General features: G+C 41.4%; 1 protein-coding gene across 6 annotated transcripts in view; it reads left to right on the forward strand.

Annotated features, from left to right (window-relative positions):
* Nucleotides 1-9683: 9683 nt before the first annotated feature.
* The window catches only part of OGDH (oxoglutarate dehydrogenase), a 54122-nt gene continuing 46868 nt past the window's right edge, over nt 9684-16937 (forward strand). For 4 of the 6 annotated variants that reach the window (XM_015891261.3, XM_015891299.3, XM_007420041.4 and 1 more), the window contains exon 1: nt 9684-9820. The gene's annotated coding sequence lies outside the window, so the exon portion shown is untranslated. Of the gene's footprint in view, nt 9821-9877; nt 9994-16937 lie in introns of those variants that run through there. The other 2 variants (XM_025176915.2, XM_088139059.1) reach the window with 2 other exon arrangements.

Here is a 16937-nt window from a genome sequence, read left to right on the forward strand (position 1 = left end):
ATTGAAACCAGAGGCTTTTCTTTTGGGATTAATGGACAGAAAGCTAGAAAAAAGCCACAGAACTTTGTTTTTATACATGACAACTGCAGTGAGATTACTATATACTCAAAAATGGAAAAGTTTGACATTACCCACAATGGAGGAAAGGTTGATGAAGATGATGGAACTAGCAGAGATGGCTATATGGACTTCCTTAATTAAAGAAAAAAACAATATCTTCATTTATGGCTGACTGGAAACCCTTATAGACTTTTTGCATGAAACAGGGGAAAAAAGCCCTTATGACTTGTGGTTTTGATGATTGGGGGGGGGGGGGGGAATTGGATAATAGAAAAAAGTGAGCTTTTTTGTAATCACAGAGTAAGAGTTAACTTTGTCATTTACTTACATTTGCTGTAAAGGAAATCGGAAGCTGCTTCTTCCTATTTTTATCTTTTTTTTCCGCATTTTTGTTCTTTTCTTCCTTTTTTATTTTTTTATTTATTCTGTATTAATTTGTGTTAGTTTTAATGTTGTCTTTCAAACTTTTAATAATATATATCTCTATCTATCTAAAACAAAGATGGGAGGGCACACGAGTCACCATGTCAAATGACTCCTCCAGCATTTTCTTGCTGCCTCCAGGAATCTGCCATCTGAGGCAAATGTCTCATGGGACCTACTGATAGCACCAGTGGCATTCCCTGCACAGTTTCAGCTAGCCTCTGGACTATGCCACTTGAATAAGCAATTGTATTGTTATACTTCTGGTGAGAATCTTTTTTCAAGGCTAATTATCCAACATGTTCCATGTTCCTTCTTCTGTGGTGTTTTCTCAGTCTGCAGAAGAAAAGCAGACTTCAGTTAGTGTCCTTTAGCCATCATCCCTGTATGATTGCTCTAGCAGAGTCCTGTTGTCCAACAGAAGGCACTTAACCTGTCCTTCACACAGATTTAAGGAATTAGAAGGTAAGATCTTTCTGACAAAATAATACACATTTTGTGCACCTTGCCCCATGAGCAAAGTGTATTCTATTCTTGTGACCACACAACCTCTCAATTGCATTCTATTGCCATACAACCCCTCTTTTCCATGGGCTCTGGAGAATCTATCTCTTTGCACACAGTCTCAATCCTCTGTCTTCCTAGCAAGATGAAGAACCAGGACTCACCACAACTTCCTATTAAATGCTGCTAAACTTCCAAGCCCTGGCAGCTATCCATTTCTACTGGATTCTTTCACCAAGCAGTTTGCCTATTGGAAAGAGTTGCCTGGCAGTAGAGCAGAATGAAATACTAATGCTACCAAGAGAAGTTGGTGACAGGACTTTCTAAAAAAAATAATAAAAATAAGGGAAATAGCTATCTGATTATGCTACTAACCAAATTGATGTAAGTTCTTATACATGCAACAGTGGAATGTTCCACGCTGATATACAGAAACCACAACCATTTGCAAAATCAAGACAAATTTTATACATGTATTGCTAGCCATAATTTAAACCAAAAGAAAAAAAAAACTTTCAAATATGCCTCAGACAGATATATCAGATTCTTCATAGAGAATGGTTCCATAAGATGTTTTCAATCTCTGAACCATGTCAATTCATTTTAAAATACATACAAAAATACAGAGAATGATTGGTGTTGGTCCACAGTTGTTTTAGCAATTTGCTACGCCCTATGTAGAACTACTTAGATGAGGCCTCCTTTGATTTAATTCCTTTGGGACTCTGTCAGGAGTTTAAGAAGGCTGCCCATTGTTGGGAGGGATGGAGCATGAAGGACACAAGGCATACATCCATGCTGGTTGGCCCTGCAGGGAATAAATGATACAGAGCATCTGATCTTGCAGGAATATACACTTGGTCTCCCTCCTTCCCTCCTAGTCAGCCCTTTGAGATAGCTGACTTCTATGTCTCTATGGATGAAGGGTATAAAAATAGAATCTTGAAACAAGCAAACAAACAAATTGAATTCACTGTGTTTAGTAGGGGACTTTCCAACACAACATTTAGGAGACTTTGAGAATACAAAGAACTTTTCTGAATTAGATCAATGAGGTAGGTGGACTTCCATCTGAGCTGTGCTTCTCTCCTCACTGACAGTCCTAAAGTTTATCGTTCTTTTCATGTTTATCATTCAGAATAGTACCAATCATGGAAGAAAAGCCAACTGTGCATATCTCTAGAAATGTCTGGCTACTGTTCCTGATCCCACCCATCCTTTATGGAAGGCACAAGTAGCTTTTCCAAGTGTTATTTTCCTGAAAGGTGGAATTCAGAACTTCAGATATCCTTCCAGGCTGAATCCTGGCATCTGGTATGGAGGCAGAATACTCGGGAACACAGCCTTCAGTGCTATGTGGGGTGGTGGGAGGTGGTGCAGGACTTCAAAGGTAAGAAAGGAGTGGAAAACCCGTAGTGGAAAAGTGAAAGGTTCAAGAGGAAGGGGGAAAATGAGAGTCATGGCTGGCTGGATTAGATGAGATCCTGAAAAGAGAGAGGTGAGATGTTTTATTCTTTACACTTTCATTCTGCAAATATGGAGCAATATACGGAGGTGTTGAAAACAGAGTTTGTTTGCAAGGATGGGAAGATACGGAGAATAATTGGTGTTGGTCTAAAGTTGTTTTAGCAATATTTCCTTTTTGATCTCTTTCCACATGCCTTCAATTTATTAAGTCCACTATTTCTTACTCATTTGCTATGCCCTATGTAGAACTACTTACCCCAAATAGGGACAGAATGAAGGGTACATAGGTATAGCGGAACTGTACTTAAGGTCCCTACTTATGAACTAACTCATTGTTCCAACTGCATGAATGGTCAGCTCTATTTCCCTATTGGACAATCTATAAAATGGCTCAACTCAGCATTGGATATTTGCTCTCAGCACTATGAGGCATTCAAACTCCATGCTTCTCATTTTGGGATTGCTTATTTTCTGGTTTCAGGATGCCTCTCCCATAAATGTAGGTAAGACTTTTTTTCCTCCCACATCTGTATCTGATATACCTGTAACTTTGCCTCCCCTCTCCTAGTCATGATGAGGTTAAGGGTTAGGGTTGATGGTGGAGGGACCCCCAGAATATTGGATTGACTTTTAGAAGCTGTTTTCTGGAATGGATCATCAGGGACACATAGAATAACACTCCTTTTTCTGCATTATTCCCAGCTGCTCCTTAGTTCTGGCTTAAGCATGGAGGATTGCATCAACCTGGAAGACGGTCCTTTTTTCATGAAAGGCATTTAATTAGATGAGCGAGACGGACAATTTTTCGATGTAGGCATAATTTAAATTTTAGGGAAATGAAGTTCCTCACAGAAAAAGGATCAAGAAAATTCAAGGAGAAATTTCATGGATTCTGTTCTTAAATTCAGGTGGAAATTTTTTTTGAGCCCCCCCCCTCCCCCCAGACTCGTTACGATCCACTATGTTTCTCATTCTGCCCTTGGCTTTTCAATTCAGGTGGAAAATGTTTGAGGCTCTCACCATGCAGGCCTGCTTGCCGGCATCACGAATTTTCCTGCCGGGGAGCCAAAATCGGCCATTCCGCTAAACTTTCTGCTAAACCTTCTCTAAGCAAAAAGTTCCACCCCGAATCTCATCCCGCCCTCCATTTTTCAATTCAGGTGCAACTTTTTTTCCGCCCCGACCCGTGCGTCTACTGCCGGCATCACAAATTTTCCTTCCGGGGAGCCAAATTCGGCTATTCTGCAAAAGAATATCCAAAACCATTTCTAAGTATAAAATCCCAGTCTTAATCTCATCCTACCCTCCATTTTTGCATTTGGCTTGAACTTTTTTTGAGCCCTCCCACCATGTGCACCTACTTCCGGGACCTGGATCTTTTCTCCCAGGAAGCCAAAATCTGTCGTTCCACTAAAGAGAGGGCTGCAGTTTGTCCACCGCTACACTGTGTAATTCAGAAGCTGTACCGTAATGGCTGAGCTTCACAGCATAAAAAGCAATAATGAAATGATTAATATTATGCTCTAATGTTATGAGTGAAGTTGTGATTAAAGGCAGTCAGATGACATAGAAGCACTTTTAGAAGCCTAGCATACAATATAGAACATAGAAGCAGCACTCACTTCAAGCTCTGGAATCCTGTCCCGAGGGCTACTGAAATAAAGTTTCCTCTTCACTATTAAAAATATGAAATTTGAAAGCTACTACTCCTATAAAATGATCATTAAGGTCATCTTTCCCAACCTTATCAGGATGGGTTGAAGCTTGGTTCCCAATCAACTTGTCCAGCCAGATGGTATCAGGTTTGGGAAACCTTGGTTAACCTTAGAAGGGTTAACATTTAAAAGTAGGATTCAAATGATCTTCCCTTCCCCTTACACACACACATTTATGGGGAAAAAATTGATGTCACAAAACCAAGCAGACTAGCCATCTTCTCATGTCTGACACAGACTTGGGGAGTAAGCTAGGAGTCATTCTGAAATAACAAAGGCTGGTGCCAAGTAAAACCTCTCTTGGTTTTCATTAAAACTATTTGGGGGGGAAATGTTGAGTCATTGTTACTTGTGAACAGATTGTCCTCTGTCTCCCCCTTGTGAATCAAAGTGAAAATAAGAGCATCTCTTTTCAAGAGACAATAGCAAATACATAGGGTCTGGGTTGCAAAACTCAAGTCAGCAAACGTGACAGCAGAGGGATACAGAAAACCTTCTGTAGTAATCACCCAGATTTTTATAGCCCAGATCTGCTGGCCCTGTAAACTACAGCTTCCTTTATCGTGGTTTTTGTTCAGTCAATATGCTAGCCCCAAACAAGGAAAAAACAGTACTGTGGCATAAAACTAGCCACTAGCCTCAAACTTCACTCATCAGGAGGACCCCATTAAGCCTATGGAAATGTTGTGGAAGGACCTGAAGTGGACAGTTCATGTGAGGAAGCCCACCAACATCCCAGAGTTGAAGCTGTTCTGTAAGGAAGAACGGGCTCAAATTCCTCCAAGAAGATGTCCAGGACTGATCAACAGTTACTGGAATCATTTAGTTGCAGTTATTGCTGCCCAGGGGAGTGGGGGCACACCAGTTACTGAAAGCAAAGGTTCACATACTGTTGCCACACAAATATGCCACTTTGGATCATTTTCCTCAATCAATCAATGAACAAGTATAATGCTTTTGACTCATTAGTTTCACTCAGTTGTTTTATGTAATTTTAAGACTTTGAGGAGAACCGATCACAGTTTAGGTCTGGTTTATGCAGAAATACTGAACATTCAAGAGAGTTCACAAACTTTTAAGCACCACTGTACATTAAATTAAAAAAAAATCACTACTGTGAAGCAAAGCCTATTTCACTTTGGCCACTTAGCCTGCAGTGTTTTTCATTAACCAGAATTCCAATACTTGGTTTTATTACTGGCTCGGAGCTGTAATGTTTTTTTCCCAGGTCATAGCTAGGATGACATCTTCTAGGAACTCTCCTTCATGATGAGGTGCTCAGATCCTCCTTTCCTCTCTGCTAAGTCCAGTGGCCTTTCATGGGGGGGAGGGGGCTCTTTTTCTCTTTGCTTCCCCTTCTCTTCTCTTTGATCAGCTGAGTCCTTTCTTTATCTAGCAGATCTTTCATACTTGCCTGCTGTTTTCCCACTCCTCAGATCATGGTGGGTGACCAGACCTCCACTTGTCCTTCTCCCCCCCATGCTCCCCTGTCTGGATTGCTCAGCATCAGTTTAGGATGCAGCTCCTGCCATGGAGTGCAAGAGCAGGTGGGGTCTTCCAAATTCTGGGTGCTGCTGAAAGGAAGAAGCTCTGGAGCACTGGCCATATGGCTCCACTGACCTGGGTCTACTGGGTTGGCCTGAAGAGAGTTGCAAGGCCACTGCCCTCAGGCACTACTCTTCCGGAGTATCTACACGGTATCTGGTGTCCACCGAAAATTCCTTTGAGGCTACCTGGGCTGTGAGTTTGAGACTCCTGCTATAAACCATGGTTTACACACCACACATTACTCTAAGTCAAAACCAGTAAACCGCACTGTGATTTAGCATGATATGGAAATCATTAATTACCAGTTCCTAGGTGGAGTCCAATTTCAACGGTCTCCATTGTTTCAGTTCAGCAAACAACACTCTGGTCTTTCAAGTGCTTTGGAAAACACCTTTATTTAGAAAATGATAAGTAAACAGCTGTCATGTAGACATAAAAACACACATACACACACACTTTTAAAAAACCAAGTAAGTTTAGAATGATAGTTTGTAACTTAATTTTCAAATATTCTAAATGTGAAGTTCAAGAGTACAGGGAGGCTGTGGACTTATGGAGTCCACTGGCCAATACATTTAAATAAATAAATAAATATTAGTAGAATTAGGATGTCTACTATATGAACATCAGGACTTCTGTAGATCTGTTTGTGATGGTTTCAACAAAATATCCTTTTCAAGAGGAAATGGATGAGCTGTTAGTGCTTAAAATGCAACATTGGTTTCTTTGATGTGATGTGCATCTTTGGACATTAGTGATTTCACTTATCAATTTTACATTTAGGAGACTCATTAGCTCAGATTCTTTTGAATTATGTATCAGTTATATACCTGAAAAGAGGACAACAGAAAGACATATGCAATTGTTGATTACTGTATTGCCAAAAAGGCCCCTGAAGAAGAAGATTTGTTCTCCTTCCACCATATAGGTGCCTAAAGAATTTCCCTCTTTCTATATTTGAACACTCATATTATTACCAGGAGGACTAATTGGAAGTTTATTCAGAAATTTTGACTGTATGTGCATCTTTTTCCTTCTCTTAAGAATAGTGATTTTAATGTTAATAATTTAACTGCAAATACATGTAATACACATATTTACATCATTGATATATTAGTACAGTATATGAACACTGTAAATTTTCATCAGTCCTTTCCTTTTCTGGAAATCAAATCAAATAAATCCGCGCCCCACCTATCTCAAAACGCTGAGCAAAGTTCGGCCAAACTTAGCTCTTGCGCAACTCTAGCGCCGCCGAAGACGGAAGCGGCTCAGCCTGCGCCGGGTGGAACCAGCTCACCCTGGCGTGTTGCTCCGGAGCAAACAAGGCCGGGCAAGCGTTGCCAAGGAGGCGGACGGGAGTTCCCTACCCTGAAACCGGCCATCCTCGCTGTGCAAGGACGTCCCGTATCAGCCCAAAGTTGCGATCGCAGCCACCAAAGGGAAGGCAGGCGAGGAGGCGACGCCCCGCGATTCAAGCGTGACGCGCCAAGCTCCGCGAACCGGCCGGAGGAGGCGCCGGCGCTCCTGGAGTCTTTTTCTCCGAAGGCTGGAGAACTCAGTTTGGCAGAGTCTGGTTAGTTTGCAGCTTCTGGGGCCTCGCCTGCCCTGCCAAATGCGGAGCCAGCGCCCTGCAGCGCAGCGGTTAGTTTAAGATTCGGCGTGTGGCGTGAACCGAGGAAATGGCTGCATTCGCCCAACGCACGAATCAAGATGCTAAATTGAACCTGCTTTCTGCGCTTGCACAGTACAGTAAGCCATAAAGTGCCCAGTGGGCAGGAGTTCACCCCATTACACCAAACCACCGAAAATTAACCATGATTAGAACTGTGCAAGTTCTGCATGGGTGCGTGCAGTCCCTAGGTTTCTAACTGACCTGGTTAAAGGTACTGTGTGAACTGAGGCTCACTCCATTAACAGGTTAAGTATGTCCACCTGTTGCATTGTAATCATGTGCACTCTGTGGTAGTCCTCGATTGCAGCCTTTCCCAACCTGATCCCAGAATTCCCATTCATAGGACTGGGGATTCTGGTAGTTGGAAGTCCAGCTGATCTGGGGCCACATCTTAGGCTGGGGAACCCATGGCCCATCAGACACTGATGAGCAAGGGGCCCACGTTCCTGGCTGTTGGCTATGTTGGTTGGGGTCCATGGGAGCCACAGTTCAGCAGCTGCAATTGAGGTTCATTTTAAAAATTAAGAACCTTGAAGGTACCCATCACCCACCGTCAGCCCCTGGATTCATGAGAGAGCACCCAATTCCCCTACTCAGATGCCCTTGCAGGAAAAATTAAGAGACACACAATATGCGCAAAAATCTCTCCTCTTTCCATGGCGATGCTCTACTGGGGAGTCTTCCGGTTGCTAACGTTTCACCTAACCTACCTCACAGGGAGGTTGTTGGGATCATAAAATGCTCCTTGCGCTGCTCAAAGGAGCGGAGTAAGACCTGGGAGGAATATATTTTCAGGGGAATAAGGCACCGATGCTCAGCAGGACTCTCTGGGTAGATCAACGTAGACAGAAATGCGTTTTCCTTTGTAAACTGGAGGAATATCCATTCTTCCAAACTGCTTCCGTCTCTACAGCTGAGGAATTTAGCAAAGCTGGAAAGAGCAAGGGCGTGTATTTTCCTTCACGTGATCAGTCGGAAGCAGGTTTGCTCCGTAGAGATAAAAAAAACACGTTAGAGTGAACTTCATTCATTTCCCAAATTGTCATTGCAATCTGTTTTCAGAATCCCTGAGGTGAGGAATGGAAAGAAGGGAAAGCTCCTTATGGAATCCAGGGAGAAATAAATCCAGAATGTTTTTGTTCAATCTAAGCAAAAGCCTCTCAAAAAGGAGAAGCCTACTCTTCTGAATATTTTTGCATTTTCAGGGTCTGTGTAATGTTTACTACTTACATTATGGAATATTTATAAATAATTCCGACAATGCAGGTTTTTGTAAATAAAATCCCTCACCCACATAGCGTGGGAGAGCTGGGCTGGGCACTAGAATGGCTTACCACACCTTAGCAATAAATCAGGAGGAGTCTAGTAGCACTTTTTCCAAGTCACACATTTTATTAAAAGGCACATGTTTTCATGAGCTGCACGCAGTTGACTTCATTGGGTGGATAGAAATGAGCTGCAGCTCACAAAAACGGAACCCTTTTAAGAAAATTTGTGAGTCAAAAAAGGTGCTCTTGGACTCCTCCTAAATTTTTACCACCATAGACTAACACGGCTCTCCTCCTCCACCAGCTCTGCAATATAAGCCTGCTATCCTGCAATTGGAAACAAGTCCCACTGAATTCAGCATATCACTCCTTAATCTGAACAGACCAGCATAGGGTGGCATCCTGTATCTTTGGCAAGGATAGCAGTGGTGAGGACAGACACGAAATGTCAAGACTGCATTTCTGAGATTTGGAAGAAACTCCCAGCCTCAATTCAGGCAACATGGATTTCCCAGAGTCGCTGCAAGTAGAGTGGCATATAAATTTAACAAGTTATTACTATTATTAGTTTTTAAACGTGTGTTCACTTTTCCACCATTAAAACTTCAAAAGCAAAATTGCAGCTTTTCACATGAAATAAAGCCATCCCAGATTTGTCTACAAGGATTCAAATCCAACGGAGTTCAGTAAGATTTACATCCAGAAAATGGTAAGCACTGATTGGCTGCCCTTCTGTACCTACTGAGTGGGGAAGTAACCCCATTAAACTCAACTATAATTTATTGGGATTGCCCCATCCCCCATCTAACCAGGTCTGACTTTCCATTGTGAAAGTCTTCACGCTGCGCTCAGCTCCCAGGGCCTTCATGGCAATGCCCTTTAAGGTCTCTCAAGCACAGTGCAACCACTGGGAGGCTTCTCTCACTTCTCAGCCTAGCCTACCGTGCCAAGATTTCCTGGTGGTCTCCCTTCCGAGCCCTCCCCGGGCTCCGCTTTGCAAGATCAGGCGAGGTCGCTCTGTCTCTCCCTTTCTAACTCTAGGGCTGGCCTGCGTGCGTGATGACGCAGCGAGCGGGAGAGGCGGGGCCAGCTGTTGGCGCTGTCAAGCCTCGCTCCGAGCGCGCGGGGGGCGGCGGAGAACATCGAGGAGGTGCTGGCAGGTAACGGGCCGTGAGGGGGGCGCTGGGGGCTGAGGCGCTAAGCGGGCCCCGCGAAAGCCGCCAGCGCAGAGGAGCTGTCGGGGCAGCGACGGCGGCCGCCGCCGCCCTCTCGGAGGCCGGGGCGGTCGTCCAGGCCGGAGTGTCCTTGAGGCGACGCCGCTCGGGATGGAACGGTGGGTGGGTGAGCGGGCGGGCGAGCGGCGGCGAGACAGTCAGACCCCGCGCTCCTGCTCGCCTTCCCCGCGCATGCGCCGCCCCGCCGTCCTGCCTCCCCCCCCCGCCGGAGTCGTGCTGGCCGGCCGGCCGGCTTCTTCCGCCTTTGCCAGAGCCGGCCCGCTCGCCTGTTCCCAAGGCCCCGCGGGTGGGCCGGTTTCTGGGCGGAGGACTCGCTTAGGCATGAAATCGAGCGCGATGGGGGCCGGGAAGGCCCCCTTGTCCTTTTTCCTTCCTATGAATGAAAGCCATGGTGGGGGAGGAAGCGGCCAAGCCAGTAATTAGACTTCTTTAAAGTCTGAAGTTGATCGAAGAGCAATACCGACAGTGGTTTTTAATAGAGAAAGAGAAACGCTTTACTATACGCACTTACTTATCCCTGTGTGGGCTGCAAAAATGTGTACCAAAGAGCTGCAGCGGTTTCTCTCAAACTTGGCAATAGTTGGCTGTTTCTCAAACTTGGCTATGCTGTCTGGGGAATTCTGGGAGTTGAAGTCCACACATCTTAAAGTTGCCAAGTTGGAGAAGCCCCGAGTTGCAGAAAAGTCTTTAACGCTTTGCTGCCTTGTAGAGATCCGGATTTATGCAGTAGAGATCTGGTAGCCCTATACACACTTAAGCGCAAACCACACATGCCATGTTTGGAGTTAGACTAGTGCTTGAACCCAACTCTTGGGGATTGTCAGCCGTAGTCTCTGGTTTAATGTGTTTTGGGGACCCAGCAAGTTGTGATTTACTCAGTAAGTCATGTTTAAGTGAATCATGGCTTGGTGTAATATATGTAAGTCAGGCCCATAAATCAAAGCCCATTGAATTGGGTAAGTCTTAAATATTGTAAAATAAATAAAATATTTGGCCTTCTCATAAAGACTCTGGATACATGGCCCTCTCCCCTACCTCCTTATTTTTAATGCTCGTAAAATCTGGATCTATATTGTTGTAATAGAGAATGAAAGAGAAAAAAAAAACAATTCTGTCATATTAGTGATTTCAAAGTAAGTTTTAAGAAAAAGGACAATAATATTGTTTACCAGACAAATGGAGGAAGAAGAGTTCAAGTAAGAGATTAAAGTATATCAAATGAAGACATTTTGGGGTACAGTAGCATAGAAATACCATAAATAAATAGTTATAATAAGTAAAATGTTTTGCTTGGCACCTAAAAACCAGTAAAGTTGGCATTACATGTAACTTCCAATGAAGAATATTCTATAGTGAGTAACATGATATGGGAAGAGCGGGTTTCTTCCTTTTAACTAAATTCAGTTTTGAACAGCTTATTTAAAGAAAAAGTATCAGCCAATAGGATTTAGGCAAACAAGAGAAGACATACCCTCATATACGTTTGTGTCTCAAGCTTTTAAATGTGAACAGTAGCATGTTGACAAGATTAAAAGGAATTAGTGGATTCTTTTCTTTAAACAAATATTATTTGTTTAGCATAGCCAATTATTATTGATGGTTATGTGGCTATAGGAGATCCAGTTTGGCCTAGTGGTTAAGGTACTAGACTAGAAACTGGGAGACTGTGAGTTCTAGTCCCGTTTTAGGCACAAAGTCAGCTGGGTGGCCTTGGGCCAGTCCTTCTCTCTCAGCCATAGGAAGGCGGCAATAGCAAACCACTTCTGAAAAATCTTGCCAAGAAAACTGCAGGGACTTGTCCAGGCAATCACCAGGAATCAACACTGACTCGAAGGCACACACGTGCACATGGCTGTAAATTGAGTCTCCTTCATTCAGGTTAGAACTTAAGCACTGTACCATATAGTATTTATCATCTTGTGCAGAACACATTGTACTCAGCTAAAATTAGCTTGGAGGAACCTGTACTTCCGCCTGCTGTGAGTATTTAGCGATTGTCTTTGCCTGTTGTGTGAATCAGGCCATCACATTAAACTATAATATGGGCATAGCATGTTATATGAAGATTATAAACTATAATATGGGCATAACATGTTATATGAAGATAGTGACTGTGGTTCATAAAGGTGATTTTAAAATGTTTCATGAACTCAGCCAAAGTGTCTTAAGGGGTCCTAGAGCAAAAGAAGAAATGAAATGGCAAGTTAAAGAAAATAAATGGGTTTTTTTTGCTTACTGAGCCAATAGCAGAAAGACTATTGATATTTTAAGGAACTTAGGCACTAACTATTTGATATGTGTTGCAAGAGAAGAAGATAAAGAGGTAATCACTGGATATTTGGTTCAGTTTCAAGAGGGAGAAATGACAGAAATAGCCAGGGTGGTTACTATACCTCATGGAAAAACAAAACTGCCTCCCTATATTCTTCTCCAAGATGACTGTGTTCAGTTGAGATTCCCTTCCTTGTGGTGTTATAAGGAAAGAAATGAGATGAGATTTTCTCTCACTTAAAATTTAGGATTGTATAAATTGTAAGTATCTGTTGTTCCTTGGTATGTGTCATAGTCATTAATCCTACATAGATTCCTATCAGGCTGGATGAAGTCTTGGTCGTTGTAAATTGAATTTAATGTGATTTTATATTAAGAGCTGCTTTAAAATGTTGCTGCTTCTCTTGTCCATGCATTGTTCTGTGAGCTCTATACAGTAATAGTAAAGGAAGCTTGCAGTCTCCTTTTATGAGAACTTGATTCATACTAAACCATATGACTAAGCAGCAGATTTCTTGTGTACCTTTTAAAAAAAAAATAGACTTATATAAACTGTACTGTGTGGTTTGTACTGAGGTAACTTTTCCAGGTCTCTGGAGTTGTACTGAGGTAACTTTTCTAGGACCTTTTGAGTATAACTGGCAAATACATGAAGGTCTGTCATTGAGCTAGACCATTTTATTAGGTGCATCATATCCTATTCACCTTATCTATCAGATGAATATAATGAAATATTGAATATCACTTAGAGGCATTGTGCTGTCTCTTAACTCTTTTCATGACATTTAAACCAGGCCAAAATGAACATTGGTGTTAATTTGTGCATCATAACTAAGTAGATATTTTTGAAAGAAGAAGCTTAAGGAACTAATGTTTGTACCTTCAAAACATACATTTTAATATTAAAATGTCATGTTGCTATATAAATGGTCTTAAAAGTATCTTAGGGTTCTCTGTAGCTTATAATATCATTCAGCACAAAGAACTATGATTCCCACCCACCCACCCGCAAAAGATTCTGAATAGGATGAAGGAGAGCAGAATGGTTTCCTTTCTCTGTAAAGCAACTCTTTTGGAAAAGGGGTCACCTCACAAATGTCAGCTGAGTTAATGAATGAGAGTTTGTTCCCCACACCCAGCTTTCACATATGTAACAGAAACATGGTCTTTAAGGATATATAGTTATAGATCCATTAAAGACCTCCATCTCAATTGGTTTTAGCTATGCATACTTGTTTGTATGTGTTTCCTCCACAAAATTACAGTAGAGAGATGTATCTTCTTCAGATAAATTACAATGGTATCAGGACAGAGCAGGTACAACAATCATGTTTCATATTAATTGTAGCAATCCAGATAAATTAGTCAAGAAAATTACCTCTCATTAATGGATGATGGCAGAGTAAATTAAACAATTTAATTTGCCAAGAAATCTTCCCCCTTCCTTTTGAAATACTGCTTTAAATAAAGGGTTACATTTTCTAATTTCCAGAACAATTATGCTTGCATTTGATTGCAAAAACAGTAAAAATAGGCTTCCGTAAGATCACTGAAAGTAGGCACATGATCTAAAACATGATAATCATGAGCCTGGAATAATACTCTACCTATTAAGAAGGAAGATAATTGGAAAGCAACTTGTATTTGTTTGGTTTTATCTGTATTTACCAATGGACTCCAAGCAAATTAAGTATTTAAAACAAAAATAAAACTTGTTCCTGTATCTCAAGAGAGGCTAAAGCATTTCACCACCCTATAGTTCAATAATTTAAATAGCAGCCTTGAGACACTTAACAATTGAGTTATGTACAGTGGGGCAAAAAAGTATTTAGTCAGCCACCAATTGTGCAAGTTCTCCCACTTAAAAAGATGAGAGAGGCCTGTAATTTCCATCATAGGTATACCTCAACTATGAGAGACAAAATGAGAAAAAAAATCCAGAAAATCACATTGTCTGATTTTTAAAGAATTTATTTGCAAATCATGGTGGAAAATAAGTATTTGGTCACCTACAAACAAGTAAGATGTCTGGCTCTCACAGACCTGTAACTACTTCTTTAAGAGGCTCCTCTGTCCTCCACTCGTTACCTGTAGTAATGGCACCTGTTTGACCTTGTTATCAGTATAAAAGACACCTGTCCACAACCTCAAACAGTCACACTCCAAACTCCACTATGGCCAAGACCAAAGAGCTGTCGAAGGACACCAGAAACAAAATTGTAGACCTGCACCAGGCTGGGAAGACTGAATCTGTAATAGGCAAGCAGCTTGGTGTGGAGAAATCAACTGTGGGAGCAATAATTAGAAAATGGAAGACATACAAGACCACTGATAATCTCCTCGATCTGGGGCTCCACGCAAGATCTCACCCTGTGGGGTCAAAATGATCACAAGAATGGTGAGCAAAAATCCCAGAACCACACGGGGGGACCTAGTGAATGACCTGCAGAGAGCTGGGACCAAAGTAACAAAGGCTACCATCAGTAACACACTACGCTGCCAGGGACTCAAATCCTGCAGTGTCAGATGTGTCCCCCTGCTTAAGCCAGTACATGTCCGGGCCTGTCTGAAGTTTGCTAGAGAGCATTTGGATGATCCAGAAGAGGATTGGGAGAATGTCATATGGTCAGATGAAACCAAAGTAGAACGTTTTGGTCTAAACTCAACTCGTCGTGTTTGGAGGAGAGAGAACGCTGAGTTGCATCCAAAGAACACCATACCTACTGTGAAGCATGGGGGTGGAAACATCATGCTTTGGGGCTGTTTTTCTGTAAAGGGACCAGGATGACTGATCCGTGTAAAGGAAAGAATGAATGGGGCCATGTATTGTGAGATTTTGAGTGAACACCTCCTTCCATCAGCAAGGGCATTGAAGATGAAACGTGGCTGGGTCTTTCACCATGACAATGATCCCAAACACACCGCCCGGGCAATGAAGGAGTGGCTTCGTAAGAAGCATTTCAAGGTTCTGGAGTGGCCTAGCCAGTCTCCAGATCTCAACCCCATGGAAAACCTTTGGAGGGAGTTGAAAGTCCGTGTTGCCCAGCGACAGCCCCAAAACATCACTGCTCTAGAGGAGATCTGCATGGAGGAATGGGCCAAAATACCAGCAACAGTGTGTGAAAACCTTGTGAAGACTTACAGAAAACGTTTGACCTCTGTCATTGCCAACAAAGGATATATAACAAAGTATTGAGATGAACTTTTGATATTGACCAAATACTTATTTTCCACCATGATTTGCAAATAAATTCTTTAAAAATCAGACAATGTGATTTTCTGGATTTTTTTCCCCATTTTATCTCTCATAGTTGAGGTATACCTATGATGGAAATTACAGGCCTCTCTCATCTTTTTAAGTGGGAGAACTTGCACAATTGGTGGCTGACTAAATACTTTTTTGCCCAACTGTAGATTATCAAGAAATGAATAGATTTTAAAATAGCTGATTTAGCTAAAGCAATGTATTTCAAAGAACCAAAATAATCAATTTTCATAATAAACTTCATTTTAAACTTTTAAAATTCATGTTAAAATCCACCATAAACTATGGACTAGTTTAATAAAAAGTACCGTACAGTAACTAGAAATAAGTAATTTTTGTGAGTAGAGTTTTGGATTCAGTTCAAAACATGTTCTTTGGAGAATGCAGGGGCACAAATATAATACCTGTCTGCAACTCTTTAAAATAGTTGCACCTTTTCCCAGGATAGTGTATGAACCTGGAAAAGATTCAGGTAATTTAAATATTTTTTAAATAGGTACTATGTTCATGCTCCCATATGCATCGCTTTTTAAATAAATCCATGTTACTCAAATCAGAATGCTGTGATTAGTGACCCTCTCCTAGCAGAAACAGTACAAAGATGAGTCTCCAAAAATGTTGGGATAGAATTACAAATGTATCATTTTGGAATATTTCATTATATAGAATGTGTAAGATATTAACAGGGGTTGGACTATGGCATAGCATATTGATCTGGTGAGTGACTAGACATTTGTGCTTCTTAGTGTATCTGTTTCTAAAGCTGAAAAATTCTAATTGGTCCTCATTAGTCAGTATCAAAAGAAAGTTTTCAAAACATGCTTATGGCTGGAAGAGATCTTTGCCTAAATTTTCTAGCCCTTGATATATTTATTCTTCAGTGCAAATACTCTTGTCACTCATTTCATCCCAAAATTTCCCCATTCTTCAGATTCCACTTATTCTTTTATTAAATTGCTTCTCTTACAACTCTAGATCCTACTTTCATTTTTAGAAAATATAGCAAATTCCAGGTGTGGTTGGCAGACTTCTGGTATATTGTTCCCTTTCATTATGATTATCACAAAGGATTGTTGGAAGCATATGTAATAAACAAGGACTCTGTTATCATATCAGTTTTAAGTACGGTCCTTCTAATTATTGTGTTCTGTTAGCTCAGAACTTGCAACTCTGACATGAGTTAAAAGAATAGCAAAGGAGAATTGGATTGGTTTACTTGATTAGAGGAATTAGGTCCTGAGCACAATTAATTTGTTGAATTATTCAGCTAGAGTTTTCTTTAAAGGAAGAAAATGATGTGCTAATAAAACTTGCCAGTGTTTACTAACTCAGAATGAAATAATTGGTTATGTCTCCAAGATTAGTTTATGTAACTGAGCTTTTTTCCAGATTTTCTAATAACAGAGAATTATGCAATTTGTTCTCCATATTCCCATGAGAATTACAATGAAAACAATGATTGTAGCATCAGAATTCTGTAGGAAGAATACAATTTCATGTTATGTT

The sequence above is a fragment of the Python bivittatus genome, unplaced genomic scaffold (genome assembly GCF_059951505.1).
Source record: "Python bivittatus isolate LINGU-HERP-01145 unplaced genomic scaffold, Pbiv_v1 ctg000320_np1212, whole genome shotgun sequence".
NCBI classification, from domain to species: Eukaryota; Metazoa; Chordata; class Lepidosauria; order Squamata; family Pythonidae; genus Python; species Python bivittatus.